Genomic DNA, 21,906 nt, shown 5'->3' with positions numbered 1-21,906 from the left:
CCAGGCAGGTTTAAGTCCTGATAAAACAGTAAAATGCCATTGCGTGCTTGTACCTGTTAGTTCTCCGCTGGAGTTAAAGATTGACCAGTTGCGTGAGAGCGCAGTGATCAAACCCTCAACTCCCCTTTGAGGAGGATGCTGGGGTGGGAGGGAGGGAGGAAGGGAGGGGGGGCAATCGGGCAGCACTGCTGGAGTGCAAGGGTAGATGAGTTCAATACCTTTCCTCTTCGTCCCCCCCTGTTTTTTTTTTTTTACCTTTTATACCCGGAAAACATTTTCTGAGTAGCCAGCATCGTCTCACGTATAGACTGAGTAAGGTTTGTGACATTCGCTGTGTTTTGGGGGCTTAACAAAGGCAACATATCTGATATTTCAGTAGATATATGAACTTGCTTGGACTTTAAAATAAACTAAATTTCCCACTGTAAGCATAAAAGCATAGTATAGTATATAATAGTAAGCATTAAGTATTTTCTAGGGTCAGTTTATTTATTTATTTTTAGCCTTTAATGTGAAAAATTCGTTTTAAATATTAGTTAGACCATTATCGATTTTCGAAACCCTAAAACTCGCCTATACTTAATGTCACATCTGTCATGCAGTCGGTCCGTGATTGTGCATCAGGTGTTAAATCTGTTGTGATCTGTCCACAATCAAGTTATGAGTGACAGAATGACCAAGTCCATATTCGTAGACACCAGCTTTTACGTACAAATCATAATCACTGAGAAGTTTCCTTATTTGTTATTACTGATACGTGTCTCATCTTGGTTAGTTAAATGGTTCAGACGTTTTCAAAGTTTCTTCAGTTAAGATGTGATCTGCCTCAGTTAAAGTGTAGAGGCTGAATCCGGAGTTTTACTTTGGAGAAAAGCTGTCAAGATCGTTTTAACTTTTTGTCTGACTGGACCTGGACATGTAATTTGTTACTGACCTCCTGTTTTGCTTAATACATTGTTAATTCTTAAATTTGGTCCACAGCCATGTGACAATTAATGGAAGGACAAATAAAGTATAAACAGCAGGCTACTGGACATTATCATCATATGAGAATTAAAGTCTCAAAAGTTTCTTACAAAGGACACAACTTTTAATATCCCTGACAACAATATGAAGCAAAACTAAGAAAATACTAACTATGGCTCTTGTTCTCTTTCTCTCATATATATATATATATATATATATATATATATATATATATATATATATATATATAGTCATACAGAAACTGGGATAAGAAAACATGCCTCGCAGCCTTAACTTTAAAAAATACACTTAATCTCTCTAACAATGCCACAAGGGAGTATATGAGCAGAAGATCCTGATTTATTATCAATAAATTGCCTTTAATATATTCTTATCATAGTCATTAAGATGAAAATGTGTCCAAGATATTATTTATTATTTTTTATGATAAAAAAACGAAGTCATTTAGCCCTTTAGGGGAAAAAAAAGGCTTTTGGCACATTAAGGGTTAATATTGATGTAATTATGTTTAGGAAAAAAAAGTTTTTGAACACAAACTTAAAGATAATTGTATTGAATGAAAGGGAAAAGTCCGGCAGGTAAAAGTTTTGATTGTTCGTTTATTTTCCGGAATCCGCGCGGCTCAGCGCTGTGCTGATCCTCCCGGACTGTGTGATGACTCTCCGGGGACTCTCGCCGTGCGCCTCGGCGCTGCGCCTCTGGTGCTGCAGGTTGCGTGAGAAGCGGAGCTGCCGTCCAGAGGGGAGGGTCTCGGTCTTCTGGACAATCCTAAATCTGCTTGGTCAAGTCACGCGAAGGCAGCAGCCTCTGGAAAAGACACAAGGGTCTTAAACTTGCAGAACAAAGAGCGCAGGACGCGAGACTCCCTCCCACCCCCCATGCTTGGGCACGAAGGTGCACATATTTGCGCGCTATAGCTTCTGTAAATGCGAGGATCTTGGGGCTTTGGAGTCATGCAATCTGCCACTCAGGCTTCATTCATTGCAGTCATGCAACGTGGTGGGGCCGGACTGAGCAGTCACACATGCGAGAACCCACCAAACAGCAAAACAAGTTACGAAAACTGGAACTTATACAAGGAGGTGAACTAGTCACCCTTTCTCTCACGCAGCGGTGTTTCCACAGTGGCGCCTGGGATCGTTGGAGCGGGTGCAGGAAAAATTAGGAATAATTTCATGTCACTGACTTCAATACAATGCCTGCCTATGACTTCACTTTCTGAGCTTCTTTATTCTCTCTCTCATAAAACACAATTTCAGGCACACACACACACACACATGGATGTATGTATGTATGTGTGTGTGTGTGTATATATATATATATATATACACACACACACACATATAAAGTGTAGTGATATGACACATTGTTATTGACAAGAATAAAATATTGTCTGTGTGGTTCTGATGGACACATTGCTGGTGACATCCTGTTGTTATTGTGGGTTAATAGGTAAAGGGAAACTCATCTCATATATATATATGAATGAACTGAGGATTACTTGGCAGTGCAGACTAACTTTAGTGCAGTGTACTGAACCTGTAAAAACCTGATCTCTACAGCAACACTTCTAAATAAACATCTGCTCCTGTGCTCAGCACCTAAAGTGATTCTGATCAACGCTGTTCAAACTTTGTTGTGTATTCAGGTCGTGTGTGTTGAGTGTGACTGTGCTCCCCAGGGATGAAACTGAACCTGATTGAAGATGAACGTGACCGTGATCATGTGTGGACCGCCTGAGGTGAGAGCCGGCTGCATTCTCAGTGAGCGCTCAGGCTGCAGGAGTGTGTGTCAGATCACAGCAGGTGAGCACAGCACAGCTTGAGACGGGGCAACTGTAAATGTCACCCAACTTCAGCTGGAAAATTGTACTTTACCTTTGATTCACACTCTAGGCATTTTTGCAATTAGTCTCCTCATTGGCCCATCAGAGTCTGACTTGTGCAAGAAAAAAAGAGAAGAAAAATCCAAGCTGAATCAAATCAAAGCTACTGGGAGAAAACTAGGGGAGCAGGAAGGAGGAAGGATGTGGTAGCCCGGATATGAGTCAGTGGGGAGCTTCTGCAGTGAGGTAGTCTACTAAGGTCTTAGAAAGATTTAAGAGATTATAGGCTACTACAGGCAGTGAAGAGTAGTGCTACTGTATAGATCCAAATCCAGTCCAATGGAGAGCTGAGCACAGGTAAAGCAGTGGAGGGTCATGTCAGGATGCACAGGACCAGCTGGAATGCAGAGTTGGCCACTGGCCTGGAGGTGTTTGGTGTGAGTGTTTGCCTATGTCCATTTCATAGAACTTTGGAAGGAAAAAAAAAAAAAAAAAAAAAAAAAAACAGGAAAAAAAAATTTGCCCAGAGCCATATACCTCTTAAAGAATTCTTGGACATAAAAGCAGGTGTAATGACTGTGAAGGTTGTTAGTTTCTACTCACGCAAAGGCTGTCACGCACACACCTTCAGAGCAGGTGTGTACCTCCGCTTCAGTGTGCGAATATCTCTCTTTGCATACCGGTGCTGTCAGGAGCTTGTGTTTTTTTCTTTGTGGTGGTTTTCATGATTTAGTATCAGCTGAAGAATGAATGTACCTCCATGGTTGTCATAAAGCTACAAATTCTCTTCGAAATATGTAAATAGAAATAATAAAAATGATTTTGTAACATTTTACATAGTCAGTGTTCCTTCTTTACTATTTATACAAACATGACTGCTTCTAATGTCACTTTCAAAATGAGAAAGTCAAAAATAAAGGAGTACTTTGATCATTGATTATGATATCACCTTCAATAATACTTGACACAATACTTCCCCCAGAGCCTCTCCAAACTAGACAGTAAAGCCTTTACCTGATTGAGGCCTGATGAGTGATGAACTTCAAGGAAGAGGGAAAATAAAATCGGAATTTCCCCCTTGATGATCTGTCAAATATCGCATTAAATTTTTGTGTTGCTCCACCAACTTGGTGAGGTGTCCCTTGGAACCAATGGCAACAATAGGCCTCTTTTACAAAGTTATACATACATGTTTGCAGGTACTGCAGGTTGACGGGACACTGGAGTCTTTACCACTGGTTACCTGTAACATGGATGACATGAATTAATGGGTTACTCCAACAAATTATATTTATAATTACATTTATAAAATGACTCTAAACCTGCACAAATAATGAATGACATTACTTGTTAATTTACTTTCATTACTCAGCACAGGTCTGTCAACTTTGAATCTTTATATCAACTGTCCATCCAACTCTCAGTAAGACTGCAAACAAACCAACCTCCAAATCAAAGTCATGGAGTGTTACTGGAACTGTGAAGTGATTGAATTTTGATCCCAATGCTGCTCAACGCTGCTCATGAAATCTGAAATCTGAAACTGAGATATCTCTAGTATGGGTCAAGCTCTTGCTCCTTACACTTCCCATAATGCAACTCAGAATCATCTCTCAAAAGACCCTCCCTGCATCACCACCAAGGCTATTTTTTCAGACACTGGAAAGCTCCCTCCAGAGCCACAGATGACATTATACAGCTGTTGTCACAGCAGTGCTCCTCCTAATGAGTAAACTGAACTAGTGTAAAACCAGTAGAGTGCCACTTTAATGCTTACTCTACTGTTGTGGTAAATGTAAATTAAAAATCTAAACATTTCCGTAACAGAAATGTAATGATACATACAGCTGGTTAACGATGGCTTGACCATTAGCACATCAGTGAACAGGCTCCTGCCCTTGCGTGTGCCCAATCGAGCAAACCTTAATAGGATTATTTTGGACTGCAGGTCATGACACCTCACATGAATGTTGCCTATGACCTAATGCAAACTAACACTAATATTTCATTCACTGCATTATGGGGATGAATTAATATGGAGCTAAAATGGGTATGACTGTGTCAGATGTTCAAAAGATGCACATCAGTTGAGTTTTTGCATTAGTACACATGTTATCTGTTTATGCAATATGGTCAAAGTACTCAGTTTGGCACTAAAACAATACACAACTCCTCTCTGCACGCAGGGTGTAACAGTTGTTGTTTCATTAGGTCATGGCAACACTCTGACTGACTGCTGCTTGAATACCTGTTGAGTCATATACATACACATACATACAAAATTCTGATTATGTATTACCTTATAGGTTAGCTACAGTCTTAACCCACAGTCACTGTGAAACATTTCAGTTTATCATAAAACCTGTGACTGGACCAGTAGTGAAAAAAGTTTTGGGGGAATTCAAGTATTCAAAATTCAAATTTTAATCATTCACTGAAGTAAAAGCAACAAAACCACACTGTAAAAACACGTCATTATAAGAAAAAGTCCTATATTCAAAACATTACAAATCTCAAATTTTAGAAGCTGAACATTTGTTCTACAAATGAAATCTCAGTCTGCTACTACAGCTGTTAAAAATATAATTAAGTAAAACGCATAATATTTCCCTCTGAAATGTAGTGGAGTGAAAGTACAACGTAACAGAACACGGAAATACTTAAGTAAAGCGCAGGTACCTCAAAACTGTACTTAAGTACAGTACTTGAGTAAATGTACTTTGTTATTTTCCACCACTGGAACAGTCAAGTTTGGACACCAAGCCTTCAAACAGAGATCATCTCATTCCTGGAAATACCTGGAAAATACCTCTTTTTCCTGTGTCTCACTCATCATTAAGTGCGACATAACAAATGATGATTGATGATGATGTTTCCTTGTAATATGAGAAAATGGACTCAAACAACAGCAAATAACACTGTCACCTTTCATCGCCAGGAGAAATGTGAATAAGAAAACTGAATAAACAAGTCAGCAAGGGGAAACCATCTACTTTTGATTCATTGCTGAATACACAGAACGATATACTGTTAAGCACATGCTGCACATGCAGATGTTGATATTGTCTTTACACTACAAAAAAGTTAAGTTGAGCATGACATGATGTGCATTTCCTGCTGCCTCAGTATCAAGCTTTCACCCAGTGATGCATGAAAAGACTTGTATGAAGTGCTGAATTAGAATTTTTTTGTGCAGTGCCACTGTCTTTTAAGGTGCACAACCACTGCTCTTCCTGTTGTGCATTTGTTCTTTTATTTTCATTCTCCTGTGTGCACTTAATATAATTCTCTTATAGTGCAGATTTCCAATTTAATGTTACAATAAAGCGAACTCATGCTGGAGTTACCTACCTAACCAATGGCTACTTCACCAGGTGATTGCATTCATTTTAAAGGACACAGACAAATGGATCTTACATCAGTTCAGGCCAGAACAGAGGTGACGATCAATAGATAACAGGGTCAGGCTGGGTCGCCACGTAAGCGCTAAAATCAGCTGAACAACCGCTGCTGATATCTTTCACACGCAACCATGAACTCTTTTCACATAGTCTGTGTGTGTTTGCATGGCGGGGAGGGAAAGATTTCGCGTGTGTCTGTACGTGAGTATATGGGGGTGGGGGGTGCTGGATCACCTTCCCTTCCTGACCAGGCGTGAATACCAGATTAGTAACTGAGCTAATGGTTTCCCCTCCCTCCCCTCCCCACAACCCTGCTCTGTCTTTATGCGAGCCAGTATTTGCGCTCCGCGGAAATAACAATAGTTGCGTGCGGAAATATCTCGGTCATCCATCTTTCTGTCACCTCTCCCTCTTTAGTGGAGCACGAAGGTGTCATAACTGAGCGTAAATAGGCAGGGCCGAGGAGATCATGTGGGGGAACCCCTTAAGATGCGTGTCTGCGGGAGAGTCACGACCCACACTGCAGAAAAGAAAAAATAAAACAAAACAAAACAGGCTAGACACGACGTGCGTGTGTGGAGATTTGGCTCATTTTCAGCTTAACACAGGCGAATGGATATTCATCAACTACTGAAAATAGTCGAACAAAACTGTTCAGATCCAAAAATGTAAATGCTTTAAGATTAAATTAAAATGACTTACACTAAGTAGTTACTGCACAGGTATATACACACATACATCCTCTCTCTCTCCCTATATATAAACATAATATATAAATAAACAACTTTTTAAAACAATAACTAATAATTGGTGTTTTGTTCTTCCGCCCTCTAGTGGATAAATGTTCGTTAATGACATTTTAAAGGTCTCCAGTAAACAACCAAAAAATATATTTACGTTAAGTGTTACATTGAAGTCTGCCAACTGTGTAGCATTTGCATTTGCTTACTCATAACACATTTGCAGGTATTTTTCAGCCTGTCTTTGCAGGCTGTGCAGCAAACACACCTGTGCGAGTATACAGGCGATCGTTGTTGGCCTGACGGAGGCCAGGTGGAACATTTTAACATATCGCCCAACTCCAGCCTCCAACGGAGAGACAACTCCATGGTGTTAGTAGAGGTCTCCACGTGGATAGTGGCAATCATAATTTGTTTGTAGATTAAAAGTTTGTTTACCTGTGTTAGCAATGAGCCACTTGTGCTTACTGTACATCTATTATTAGCAGTAAATCACCCTTGACTGCATTAGTAATGTTTACTGTTTATGGTCACGCCTGTTGCATCATGTCCTATTTACTCTCTATAGAATAAATGCTAATGTATAGTTTTGCTGTGGCGTTTGTTCTGGTATCCATTTTTCTATTGGGAAATGAGATATGGATAAGCTTGGCACGCAAAACAAGTCATGCATGACACGAATTAACCCCTTCTGCCCCCTACACACACACACACACACACACACACACACACATTGCCCCCACCACAACCTTCATTCTCTTCGCAATGGAAACCAACGGGCCGTCAACCAGCCTGTCATCTACGGGTTAATCCACAGTGAATGATTTCAGCAAAGAGGTATCACTCTGACCCGTTTTTTTTGGAACTATAAGGAATGGGCCAAGCTAATATACAGTGGATTGCCGTCGGTGGGAAATTTAGCATAATCACTTGTTGTCGATAACCTCCATTAGAATCATTGCAAAATGGACCTGAACTGTGTTTTCAGGTTTTAAGATAAATGAGGGATGAGTGAGGGCAAGCTGCCATGCAGTGACAGATGCCAAACAGATTCAGCAACAAAATCATAAATAAATAATAAAGAATAATCAGCAGTGCCGAAATACGTTTCTATCTACTTGTGAGACCAAAATGTAACATTCACATGCACACAAACGAGTTCAGGTATTTTACAGGGAAAAGATAGAAAGAGAGAGAGAGAAAAAAGTAGCAGCAGTGTGCATGTCGTGCCTACCGAGTGATACCTCCCTCAAGAGACGATCTGCGGGTTAATCATTGTGCATTGCGTGCAGACTGTGTTTGCTCGGACAGAGCCAAGGGTCGGGAGGTTGTGTACAGAAAGAGCTGAGGGAGGTATCGGTCACCCTTTTCTATCAAAACAATCATCGGCCGTTTTTTTAGACAGCACGCTAAGTTGTGTAAAAAAAAAAAAAAAGTTTGCAGTCATGCATTTCTAGGCCAACTGTGCATATGCTCCCAACTGTATCAGCTTGGATGTGTTTCACAGCTAACTGCATGTTTCTAGATGAGTCTCTCTCAATTTAAAGATAGATCTCTGTGTAGGTGTCCGTGTTTTTCTCTTGTTAGTTTTCTGGGATAGCACATAACAAACATAAACAAAATTGCTTGACATAATGCTCTGAGATAAATGAAAGCCTCTCACTCTAGATACACTAGCTCATTTTTAATTTCCCTTTTCAATTTCAAATAAAGTTGTAGTAGTGCAAAATACAATAACCCAAATCCTCATTTTCAAATGTGCTGTTCCATTATAAAGATGTTATGATAAAACCCACAGCCTTCTGTTTCCTCAGCTGAGGATGAACACATACATCATCAGTCATACTTGCTGTACTGTAAGAACTTCACACTACTTCCTGTGTTTGAACCGAGCAGATCATGGGTTGTTTTAAACTGTTAGAACAAACAGCTAGTACAAAGACAGAAAGAAAATAAAGAAAAAGGACGTTTTCTTGTAGACAAAAGGAAGGTAACTATTTTGCTGCTCAAGACTACAGAGAGCTTGGTGAGACTGAAGTCTTGCTATACTCACAATTAGCCAAAACTAACAGAGGTGGTGTGTGCAAAGACTTTCAGGGTCAGGCTGAAAAAAAAAGGGAAAAACAAAACCTTTCTGGTGTGAACTGGATGAATGTGTGTTAGCCTTCACATTTGGTTTAGAGGTACTCAGATATGCTAACTGGAGTAAAGCAGGAATCTGTGGCATGTTTGTCCAGATCTGTGATTGCTGTTGTGTCTTCAGCCTTAATAAGTCTTTTAAATAGTGATCTATGCACTAAACGTAAAACCAGAGTGGATCCATCTGCAACTGCAGCATGTGCACGCTCTGATGCAGATGATCAGAAACCTGGGCACGCACTTACAGATATTTGTCCCTCTCTTTTGGACGTCTGAAGGAACAACATCCTTTTGTAGTACCTCCTGAGTCTCTCAGGAGCGGGCATTATGTTTGCAGTGGAGACCTTTCTGGTGAAGAAGAGCAGAATGAACAAGTACTGCAGTTGAAGATTTATGTCTATGCAGTCTATGGGAACACAGTGACTTTTTCTGAAGCTGCTACTAGAAATGCTGTGGTGCCAACCATGGGAGCAGACACTAAAAAGCACTAGAATACTTCCTGACGTGTTGTATACATCCTTGTCCTTGCAAGAAAGATAATGATCACTGGTTGGACTGGGAGAGAGAGGCTTAAAACTTTCCCTCTGGACACATTTGAGTCCACAGGGGATCTTTTTGTGTCTTTTTTTTCCTGGAAGATAGTGTTAGTATTAAACCACCACCAAGCTGTAATAGCCACCATCATATTTAGGCTGCTGTATAATGACACTTGCGACTCTGCAACATTATAATGAAAAAAATATTATTCCATATGTAAAGAAGTTGGTCTGGACTCTCCTCTCTGTTACCAATCTCTCAGGGGATGAGAGAAGTCCATGTGATTATTACCAGCCATGAACAGACCCACTGATAATGTATGATAATGGGTTCTTCCTAAACCCATCTCTTTTCCATGTGGCCCACGGGTGCACCGCACACCTCAAGCCACAACCCTACCAAAAGTGTACTACCCCTCGAATCACCAAAATCAGCTTTCACTGGCACTCTGTCTATCGTGTGTTACAATTTTGACTCCTTTTACTACCACTTTGGCAAAGAATTTCAACTTCTAACTTTTTGCGTCTCTCAGTCTCTTTCAGTAGTTTAATTTCCTTCAGTACTCTGCCCTGCTGCCTTTGAATTCTTAGCTAACAAACAATCACATGCCTCAACATGCAAGATTGTAAAGTTAGTACAGATTCATACACCTCTATCTTCTCCATTTAAGAAACTTGGGTGTAGAAGGTGTGAGTATCCCAAAGGAATGATTGGCAGAGATGAATAATTCCCTCACGCTAAGAAGCTCTGGTTATGCAGGTACACGTGGAGCACTGAGGCCATTGTGTGCCAAGCTTTATCTCCTTAATCAGTTCTCTTTGCCACCAGTTAATCATTTGTGCATGCCAAGGCTCAGACACATTGGATTCATTACACGCAGTGGGAGAACAGAGGCAGGATGACGACACCGTGGCTGATAATGCTGACTTAGCCGCTGGACAGTGGTGTAAATTACACAGCCACTGGCCCTCCTTTTGTACTGGTGGGAATAGATTTAATCATGTGCATTGTGAAGCACTCCAACATCTGATCCTTCTGTGTCTCAACATGCTCTTTTATGCAACACAGTAAGTGACAAGGAGGCAAAAGAAAGAAAAAAAAAAAATGTACAAGGGCTGACACATCTGGCCACTAGGCTTGTGAGGGTGTTTGCAAGGATGTATGTGTGTGAGTATAGTGCAGTTTCACAGCTTTTTAATTTTTTTTCTTTTTAGTTTAGATGATTTATGTCCCTATTGGAACAATACTAAAACATACAGCAAATATAAGCTCAACAACACACTACTATGTACTTATACATGCATGCAAATATAATGTAATCCAGGCAGAGAGAGATAAAAAGTTATTTAACACTGTGTGCCGTGCTGGCATGTGTGATAAGTAGAGGCAGTAATCCAGCAGCTTGTTAGCTCACAGGCCCCCACACAACAGGAGATTAAAGATAGTGATCATGATACAGGAATGTTAAGGAGATGTGACACAAACTGCTGAAGGAACAGCCACACCTGGTGTACATACATGTCGCAATGCTAGCCGGTGTGTCGTGCATGTTTGCTGCTGTAGGTATGTGTGGAGGTATGGATGCGTGTAAGAAGCAGACATGAGTGTGCGTGCGTGTGGGAATGACAGAGAGGAGAGTCTAGGTGGTTTGCTGCCAATGGGTGTAACCTGGCTTAAATAAATTTCGATCCCTCTAGGGCAGCACCGCTCAACATCCACCCATCTCTGGGATGTGAGCATCTCATAAACATCGCAACCGAAATCTCCCCTCGTCTCCTGCTCCCTCTCCCTCATGTTTACAGAAACGCGACACTCTCATCCGTCCGCACTCCGCTGGCCTTCCTCACTCAAACCAGCACACCTCATAAAAAAAACTGAGAGCTGATGAGCGATGTGGAAATCCCATTTGATGATATAGCTTAGGTGGGGGGTGGAAATATCATCTCACAAGGAAATGCAGCTGGTGTCATGTCGCATGTGGCAAAGGGACACAGAGCTCCCACAGTCTGCCCTACAGTGCCACATCAAATGAGGTTACAAATAGATCTGCCAACAGCCCATTACCCTGCCTGTCAGGTGAGAAATGATTCTGATTTGATCTCTAGCCAGTTCTCAGCTTCCAAATGTAATTTATGAGCAATCATAATTGGTAGCAGTTACAAAAAAAATGTTACTGCTTGGCCTCGGGTGAATGTACTTTAGGTTTTTATTGTCGGACTGAGTGTCTTTGATGTTTATGTGCTCTGCTCAGCGATACTCCAGAATGATTCTGGATGCCTCTACAAGTTCCCCTGCTGCCTTAAAATGGTGCAGTACATCATCCAAACCTGTACATATAGTGCTTAGGTTTGGTCACTGGTCATTAGTGCACTGTGACTTCAATCAGTGCTTTCTTCTGACCATTAATTATTTCATTAATAAAGAGGTTTTAGTATCAGTCTTAATGAGTCTGGACCTTTTGTTGTAAAGTAAGCATCTGACCCAATACTGACGTCAGCAGAAAAGGTGGATACTGTAGCAGCTGTAGATAGTAAGATAAGTGGATAAGTCACCAGCACCAGTCTCTGTAAATATTCACTTGAGGTCAAGCTCCAGGCCGTCTCTGGCTTGCTCGAGGGTCAAAATTCACCTTTGTTTGGTTATGACCTCGGTCAGCCAATAGGAGTAGTATTGTCCCATTGTATCTTGTGTTTTACCATCATCTAGTTTTCTTCAACATTACACCACCAGACTACACTTATTTCTTAATCACATCCTCTTTCTGCTGAGTGCAGGACAGTTTCTCATCTGTGATCATAGTCACTGCATGTGACACAAAAAAGACTCATCACAAGTAACAATCATTCCATTTTTCACAATTTGCCCTCAAACTGTGTCCTTACTGGCTAAGCAATTGCACTTTCTGTCATGACACAATGACACAGTATAACTGATCAAAATGATGGCCAGCCAAAGGTAGGGAAATAAGACATAAGTTGTACTAAACTGGAATTATCCTTTTGTGTCTTGATTACTATTAAAATAACATATAGCATGCACAAATGGCTTGAGGACATTGAACTAGACACCTGTAAAGGAGTTCTCCTTAAACTTGAAATATTTTTTAAAACGTCTTGTTATAAATGTATGCAGTTTGTGTAAAGAGGGCAGTAAAGAAAGGGAATAAAGAGGAAAGATGTTCATGAATGGGTGTGGCACCAGCTATGTCCTTGGTAAGCATACGCCTCAGTTTCAAGTCTATACACAAAAGCAAGTGAGTAAATGTGTAGGTATGTGTAGGTATGCCTCTTTGCATTCCAGTAGCCACTGTGTGAGTCATTAAGCACAGTTCTGTGCAATCACAGCATAAATGCTCCAGACTTAAACAAATAGTGCTCCAACATCAGGGGAGATACTTTTTATTTTGTGAGGAGAGGTGGTAGTGGTTGCAACAATAATTCTGTTAAATATGATATGATAATCTGCAACATTAGTGATTTAGCTAAGACTGAGAAATGCACAATATGTCATCTCTGTGTCTTCTTAGGTATTATTATTTGAATACAATACACAAAGTGAACATTGTACTGATCCATGTGTAATTGCAATTTTCCAGGCTCCACAATGAGCTTGTAAACAATCTTGGAGACACTCCCAGGCACAGATGAATGAAAAAGTTTTTGTGAATGACAGCAGCTGCTTGACTTCTCTCTGTCTGTCAGGACCTTTCATTACTGTGCAAAGCTGTTTTCTTTGGCAGTTGTAGGACAGAGGAGAGCTCTGACAGCAAAGGCATAGGAGCTGTTTACCACTAGTATTAACGTGAACCATTCCAGTAGCTTGGTTCAACTAGTTCTCTGGGACAAATTACAATAAAACCTGAGAGGGGTTCTGCATTCATATGGTGATGGTCAGATTCCTCTTGGCAATGATGTAGTAATAGCATCCTCACATAGATAAATATCCTGTTTGCTTCTTAATTTCAGCGATTATCAGAATAGAATAAGCACTTTACAATGCAGCCTGCAATTCACTAATTTTGTTGTATATGAAGGCCAAAAATAATCTTATGTATGATTTTACACACTACACATTGAAGTAGAAGGACTCTAATTGCTTCAATGAATTACAACTTCTCTTTTCTTTAGACTTTGGCTACAGAGTTTGTCTGTACAAACATGTGCCTGATCTTTTTTTTTCCTGAATCTTTTACTGCAGCCAGTTGCACAACAGTGTTTACTACTATGGTGGTATTTTCCTTGCTTTTATCAATGTGAATTCACCTGGCAAAATGCTGAGTGCTTGCCATGAAATGGGGAGTGACTGTGGCAACAAAAACACAATCTCTTTTGGGCTTTCCAGTCAATAAAAACCACCAGTTGTGCTCAGTGGAGCCAAAGGCACTGCAGACAGGACTGAACCTAGATCTTGCAGTGTATTTAAAAAAAAAAATTAGCTATATCACACCTGATTGAACAAGTCATGTTTATTTGGTATGATTATCAAAGGGGGAAAGTATAGATGGCAAAGTGAGGTCAATTTTCACAAAAGGAGTCAGTTCTGGCGATTGAGCCTGACAGATATGTGTCTCCATACTCACGAACCTTAAGAACAAATATTTGTCAACATTTCCAAAACAACTGCTATGTTTAAAAAAAAAAAAAAAAAAAGAGTAAATATTTGTGACAGCCCAAAGAGTGGTGAAAACGTGAGAATGGAATATTTTCTGCAGCCATACTGGAGTATCGTCTGCCTCAGGCAAATGACTCTATATGTATGAATGAATATCATAAATGGGAGAGTTGACACCCTTGTCAGAAATCTAGTGCCTGTCCTCCACATGCTCAACTTCCTGCCAAGAATGTAAACATACAGTCGCTCTCACTTCCAGCGTACAGGAAATGGCTGTCTTGCTGCAGCAACCCCTGCACACGCCAGCACATCCCACACTTCCACCACCTCAGTCCAGACTGAAGTATATCGAAACCAAATGGATGTATTGCTATGACATTGGGTACAGATTGGACGGATTGGTTCCCTGTGCCTTACGTAGTCATTAGCATGGCTGTGGACTCAAGGCCACTGTCCCATTACGTTATTGTGACACTGTAAAAATGTGCCGTCCATGACAGTACAACAGCATTTAAAGCCATCAGCCCCTGTTAATAACTGTAATCCTCTGTTGAACCCAGGGTCACCAATACCAAACAGGCTTTTTAAAGCTTGCCATCCTCCGTCACTGCAATTATTCACCACAGGGGTCTTTGTTTGACCATAAAAAAAAAAACAACAGCATTTAAACAACAACACTTTGCATGACTGGATTTCGTAAGGTCAGCATAGTTGTTGAGGTCTCTCAGTAGTTCTACAGAGGACAATAGGTGTTCCTGAATCATCTGGGATGGGACAAATTTGCCTTGGTTGACCCCAAGCCGCCCAAAACACTGTTCCCAAATCGACTGAGAAACACAAATGCCTAGGATGATTGAAAATGACCACATTTTACGTTAAATGTGGGCACAAGTTATCAACAAACTGGCAGTTTATTTAAAAAGAAAAAAAAAAACATCAATAGAACGATCACCTTCAAAAAGCTGTATGAGTCAACATCAAGTGAATGTGTGTATGATTCACAGTTATGCAACAGAGAAATGTGCACACACTGATGAATGTAACAGTAACCAAGGATTAAGTACAAAACATAAATACCATTGAGAACAGGAGCAGGTTTAATTACACAGTCCTGTTTTATTAACAAACTTTCATGACCTGGCAGGCACTGCTCTGTTGTTACTTTAAGTATTATCAACAAGAAAGGCACGGTCTGTGTGTGTGTGATTTACTTTTGAGTAAGTGTGAATCCATGTGTGGATAAATACTAATAGAGTAGACAGATGGAGTCAGATGTATAATATTTAGTCACAAAAAGGAAAAGAAAGAAAGAAAGAAAGAAAGAGAGTCCACAGCTGAAACATCTGTCTTCAAACAACCTCTTTGGTGCTGCAGTAGAAAAACCATTAACATCTAATAGACTGGCAGCACTGATTTACTTTCATTTAGTCAAATTTGTTTCATCAGTCAAATATTTTGTAGATCAAATCACTGAGGAAATGCCACCGTGCCCCCAGGAAGAATCCATCAAAGAGGCACGATGAAACGCCACCACAGCTTGTTGATGTTGCCTGATTTCTGTGATGGACTGTAAATCAAAATGCCTTTTAAACTGTCTGTCAAATATTTTTATAAGAGGAAAGTATTCTGTCTCACTCACTTTGTTTTTCCTTCCCAGTCAACAGATAGTGAAATAATAATAAAAAACTGTAGTTAAAGTGTGATAGTATTGATAACAATTTAACAGTGCCTGACATGTAACTGGATACCATTTGGGAGCTTGGCTTTTCAAAACATGCTATTAGTAATATATTGTCTACATTTATGACAGAAAACTTCTTGGTATTTAGATAAAACTGGCGGTGAGTATATTTATGTTGTTCTTTTTTTGACTCTCTTAACGATGGCTTTTTGTTGTCATTGAACACATCTCTGTCAATTACATCAAAGCACTGCTGTTTCCCCTCCAAGGACTAAAATTCACGCTACCCCCCTACTAACGTTTTTCTTATATACTGTGTTTTAATTATTATGTCAGTGTGGAAAGTTTGATGAAAATTTAAACAAGATAAATCCACCAAAGGAGTGCCTCGATTAAACAGATGTCAAGTCTCTGCAAGTTGTTTTCACAAGAAAGCCACTGCCTGGAAGGTAAGAAAAAAAAGCATTCAACGATCTTGAACACCTCTGCATACTATGGGAGATGTTCAGTGGAATTTAGCACATGTAACGGTGAGAATTACAACGCTAGAAAGAGAAAATGATAGAAGAATACAGGTTTCTGGTGTCGAGGCCAGCAGTTGCAGTGAATGCCTGCCCCTGTATAAATAACAGTTCAAAAAAGGGCACTGGACACCAGTCTCTGTGCCACTCTCCGGCCAGTCCCAGGCAACTGCTGTCTAAGCAAGACCTTTGTTATGATGGGAGTCATTTTGTAATGCTACTGGTGTTTGCACATTGGTTGCCAAGCTCAAATTGAATTATCAGCCTGTTTTCCAAAGGAGGCCACTTGGAAATTCCACTATTATAGATACCATTATCATGCCAAAAAACATGGGCCAAAAACAACAGTTTCTGATGCTGCCCTGTGCGTGTGTGTCTCTGTGTGTGTCTCTGTGCATGTGTGTGTGTTTGTGCCCATTTGTATCAGCAGGATAAGTGGCTGTGCATCTATCAGCCTCAACAATCAAAGTGATTTGTAATGAGATTGAATGCTCCAGGTGTCTTAAACAGATTTTTTGCCCACATGAGTGCCTTCAGTTGATTTAGTGGTTCGTCGACATGTTATCGCAGTTATCCAACTGTGGTTTTGCCCAAAAATATCAACAGGTCCTCAAAGTTTCACACAGCAAGTAACTGGGAAGCACACATAGGAGATTAACTGCCACTTGCCAAGCCAAACACTGTAGACAGGAGATGTTACAACTTGCATTTGTTTTGAAGAATGTGAAGACTGTAGGAACACACGTCATTAAAGCAATATTGTTATTTTCTTAAATCATAAAATAAGCCTGTGTAAAATACACCTATTATGTTGCTGACAGGGAAATGATTGACACTGTGCAAAGAGTGGCTGCTGTGAGAACAAAGTAAATTTCCAAACATTAATCAGTGTTCATCATGTACACATAACACTAGTGACATTGTGAAATAGGCTAATAGATGTTTTGATGACTTGAAAGGGAGGTATCTGTGTAACTAATTTACCAACAGATGACACTTGCACATAACACCTAACATAAACAAGAAAACATGTCATCAGTGCTCATGTGAACTAGGTAAACACCTTCCTCATGTGAAGCATTAGTTTAGTGATTAGTTCTGATTGCATTATGTGTTAGTTTCCAAGTGGCCACCATTCAGCCACAGTCACCCTAGTCAGGTAAGGTCCTAGTGACCCCTCCATCCCCAGTTACTTCTCACTATTTGTACTGTATCTACCATGTTGCCTCAAAATTCGCAAATTCATGGGATTTCTGGTGCCTCACTGGGGGTCTGGGGCCCTGGAACAGTAGCCTATTTAGTCCAGTTGGTGATCTAACCTCGCAGCACAGGTCACATACTATATATGACAAAGCCAGTGCTGTTTAACTCTTACCTTGCTTTGTCCAGGCCGTAGTACTTTTCAGCTTGGTCCAAAACAGCAGGTGCCTCGGACTATGGTCTCAGTTCTTTTTTTGCACGGTTCAGACTTCTGGACCAATTACAGGCTCCTCACCTATTAAACAACAGAAGAAGAAAAGTCACTGTACAATAAGTAAATGAACCATGGTAGCACATCTGGAGAGGAGGGGGCTGAATATTTAATTGTAATTTGGTCTAGCGTTGAAATCAAAAGTCAGCTTTAACAAAATTGCATAAAAATGCTGAAATTGGATGAGACATGAAATGAAATGCACGCTCATTTATAAACCATGCAATGTCGAACCGAAACTAAGTGGATCAAATGTGTACAAAATAACAAAATAATATTTTGTTACGTTGTACAGATTGAAGGTTCATATTATGAACCTTGGTCTAGACTTTCAGGTGTGAAAACACCCTAACCTGCATATAAATCAGTGTCTGTGATATTCTACCTTTGCCAAACAAGTTCTCACAGTGCTGATTAAGCCAGATGAGTATCTGTATGTGTTTGCAGTGCAACAGTGTTTCAAATCTGCTGTTTGTGGGAATGAGTGTTGCGGGAATGAGTCCTACAAACTCGAAATAAGTTAGCATCTTAGCACCTCATTCCCTCATCTCTAAATTTCTAAATATCTCAGTTTTTTAAAATGGGTTTTTAGTTGGATGTCTGAAATAAGGTCTGTAGTTAACACCAGCTCAAGTCCTTCTCACAATTTATTCTATAGTACGTCATAAATACGTCAAGTGTAAATTATGTCGTAAAATACCCCATTTGTGATTTTTAAGCGTTTTATCTAGTTTCTCAAAAAAGGCAGTTGCCAACAAACTGCTGAGACAACAAAAGCTCTTGTCAAAACGCATCTACTCACCAGTCTTTACAGTCCCGCTGTGTTTATACTCGTGCTTTTGCAAACTATTACTAAACTTTTTAACAGTAACGGCTTTTGTATTCGACGTGAACGAGCTAATCCAAGTTATTGGAGGCGTAGTGGTGGTGACGTTGAAGTCGTGCGACCATGGTGTAGTTCATTTATAGCCTAGCTTTAGCTTTTTACTTGTGCCAATTGTATTTGGGCTTCAGAAATCATGTCGAGGGAACCACTGTGATGCTAACTTCCAGGTTGGTTTATAAAAATGGCCTTGGTTTATAATCCCTGTAGCACTCTAATGTAACATTGGCAACAGCAGCAATACGTCATTAGCGATGAGGACGGGAGCCACCATGGCAACGGAGATGGAGTAGGCTACAGCACCTTAGACTAATCCACACTGCATGTGGACGAGAGACGTTTCTGATTCTCCGGATAAAAAAACAAAAACAAAACATGACGCTCAGAGGACGGATCACAGTCTAAGGTTTCACACTGTAGATTGATGCTGGAAACAACACTGATAAGGGTGGTTAGAGAGAATAAAAACAGTGATGTAGTTGGCCAGAAATTCTAAACAATGAACTGAAAGACACCAAAAATCTCTGTAGCTGAGGGGAACAGCACTTCGTGGGTAACTGGGGGATTTTACATCAGAGTGAATGCCTCTCACTTTACACATTTTTTGCTGTTAATATACAGCATAGATTAGACACAGGCCAGATTCTTTTGGTAAATGAGCAGCCTTTCTTCAACAACCTTTCCTACTTTTTTGATGTCACTAATGTCTGCATTACTCCACAAATAAAAAGTCTTTTCTAGAACCTAATTTATTTCAACCTCTGTTAGGGTCCTAAGGTTCTTTTGCACAGGTTGCTGCTCACAGTGCAAATATGCATCTGTCAAGATGCTCAAAATGGTCACTGGTATACATAAATGTTTATGCCTGTCACTGAGAATTTGTATCCCTCTAAGCATGTAAAAAGAGAGAAAACAAGTTGTAAAAGTGCTGCTGCCACAGGCCAGGTCAGGAGGTCGATAGGACTAAAAAGATAAAGCTGTTGTCCTCACGCAACTCTGCAACCACAGGCAACACTCTCTTTTTCCCTGTAAGACAAGAGAGCTGTGGACTTGCTCATCCGGTTTTTCACACTCTTGGCTCTGTGCGTGCCTGCGAACAGCTTGTAAATGACAGAGGAAGCCAAGGTGTACAAAGACCAAGTGCCTCAGGCCAGGGGAGTTTACACAGCGTGTTGCCATTAATCCGCCCTCTCAGATTTTTCTATCCAATTCTGCCATAACGATGCCAGTCAAGTGCAACTTTCCTGTGAAGCTAGGTAAAAGCTTTTGGCAGTCATTGATATGCATTCTCGACAGATGTGATATTGTATCTAAGTTAAATCTACCAAGAGACACTACGGTGGAGAATCGAATTTTGCATGTCATTGACATGGTAAATAAATCTGGCTGTGAGAAAGTGTGGAAATCGAATGGTCTTGCACCCATGACAATATATATTTTCACATTAAACCATTCTGTGCATTGCATAACATTCTGTGTCTGTGTAACAGTTTATTTGTGCATTAGGTAGAGTGTGCATGTGTACCTCAGAGAGACCTGCAAAGAAATTCTCAAACACACCAGGACCAATTACAGTGTGTAGACAGCTGCCTCAGCAAAAAAAATGTCAACTTAGCCACCACTGTTGTAATGCCAGGTCTTGATTGAGGGATCAGTGCTTCTGAAAAGAGCCTCATCCAGTGGTTTCTTAAACAGACACCTGTAGGACAGCAGATAATACATACTGATCATGGGATTGGTGGCATGCTTTTGACACAGCTAATAAGTCCATTACTCATCAGACAAGCTCCAATTCTCAGGCCTCTTAGCAGCTCCATTATGAACAGAATGACAGAAGTCAGCCTACAATCGGAAGAGGGTGTGCCCAGAGACAAGGACTGGAAGACGAACAGGCTTCAGAGAGTAAACTAAGATTCTCAGAACTCAGCCTCAGGCACGTAACTCAGATTTAAGAATGAGTTAGCGTGTCAAGATAGCGTGTCTCGCAGCAGACCACGCCTGCACCTGTCAGGTGTTCTGTGGCATGCTTGTGTTTCGTGCAGGAGATCGTGTGTGTGTGTGTGTGTGTGTGTGTGTGCGTGCGTGCCTGGCTGCATGTAAGATAGTAAGCCATGTTTATATGCGTGTGTGCTCCCTCTTCTTGTTGCACGCAGCTGCATACCCCAGCAATGATGGACACCTGTGATTTACCCGGTTACGGATCCGTGGAAACACCTAAATATTTATCAAGAAGTGCAGTGGTTCAACTGCTGGGCCAGGAAACTTCCTCGCCCTTTTTACTGACACATTAAATCTGGTTATATAAACTGTAACATTTCTGTCACCTCCAACTATCACAATTAACTGTGCCTGTGGGTTTGATTCATTGACTCAGACTGCGGCTGTTCCAACCTGTGCTATGATGGAGCAACATTACATTTTTTTAGGTCCCAAAATTCACATTACATAATCCATATTTAAAGCAACAAATCAATCAATCTGTAGGTAACTGCTTGCCACAACTACAAGTGAACCCCAGTGTGTCTGTAATGGATACTCCTGGATACGCCTCCTAAAATCTACTTCCTGTCAAGCCAAAATCTCAAATGACAACAAAGGTAACTTTCTGAATTAGTTTTGAGTAAAAGCACAGAAAACACCTGTTTTAAATGACTTTTTTCCCCCCCATTTGCTGGAGCAGAAAAAGCTATAAACACAATATAGACATATTGTCACCCAATAGACATGACATGCTAGCAATCCATGGTCTGTGTAGCAACATTAACATTTATTTGGAGTTGAGTTTGGTTCCCCTGATGGATGTATTCTATATTCACTTTCTTTTGCAGTTCTGATTTGGTCTCTGTCAACTCCTGTGAAAAAATTGTGGGTTTGTTACTATGAGCAAAATATTAGTTACTGCAGCTTGAAGTATCTGTCTCTGTGTGTAAGGCCTCTGATTAACAGTGACATGACTTAGATGGGCACCATGCATTTGTGCTCTTTAAAAGAAAGGTCACCTGAATCTCCTCTTATCTTTGACATTTGTACGTGCATCTTCTCTCTTTCACTAGGTGGTGTCTCCATGGATTTCAAAGAGATGACTGATAAACTTGAAGCTATGTCAACCT

At 40.5% G+C, this 21,906-nt stretch overlaps 1 long non-coding RNA gene across 2 annotated transcripts; it reads right to left on the bottom strand.

Moving 5' to 3' along the window:
* Window positions 1–1,566: 1,566 nt before the first annotated feature.
* LOC108897648 (uncharacterized) lies at window positions 1,567–21,030 on the bottom strand. 2 transcript variants are annotated; one of them, XR_001963334.2, is made up of 4 exons: window positions 18,716–21,030; window positions 17,818–17,937; window positions 4,002–4,055; window positions 1,567–1,794 (listed from the first exon to the last, which is right to left on the bottom strand). It is a non-coding gene; the product is annotated as an uncharacterized LOC108897648 (long non-coding RNA). The 2 variants fall into 2 exon arrangements; XR_007814798.1 differs by having other exon boundaries at window positions 1,567–4,055.
* Between the last annotated feature and the right edge of the window lie 876 nt (window positions 21,031–21,906).

Source organism: Lates calcarifer, linkage group LG2, assembly GCF_001640805.2.
Source record: "Lates calcarifer isolate ASB-BC8 linkage group LG2, TLL_Latcal_v3, whole genome shotgun sequence".
Lineage (NCBI taxonomy): Eukaryota > Metazoa > Chordata > Actinopteri > Centropomidae > Lates > Lates calcarifer.
Note: the sequence above shows the minus strand (reverse complement) of the source record. Positions and strands in the feature narration are given on the sequence as shown.